Genomic DNA, 329 nt, shown 5'->3' with positions numbered 1-329 from the left:
GGCAATAATCCCCAAAATTTACAAATGAGATTTCAACAGATTAAGAATTTTCTGCACAGCAAAAGATATAGTAATTAGTATGAATCAACAAGCCTTGGAATGGGAGAATATTTTTGTAAATTATGGCTCAGATAAGTAACTAATAATCAGAATACACAGGGAACTCATGCAATTTATAAAAAAAAAAAAGATTAACCCAATTAAAAGATGGGAAAATGAGGTGAATAAAAAAACTCTCTAAGGAAGACATGCAATCAGCCAAAATGCATATGAAAAAATGTTCAACAACCCTCATCATAAAGGAGATGCAGATCAAAACCACAATGAGA

Source organism: Tupaia chinensis, unplaced genomic scaffold, assembly GCF_000334495.1.
Source record: "Tupaia chinensis unplaced genomic scaffold, TupChi_1.0 Scaffold000082_1, whole genome shotgun sequence".
Classification (NCBI taxonomy): domain Eukaryota; kingdom Metazoa; phylum Chordata; class Mammalia; order Scandentia; family Tupaiidae; genus Tupaia; species Tupaia belangeri.
This window is presented reverse-complemented; position numbering follows the sequence as displayed.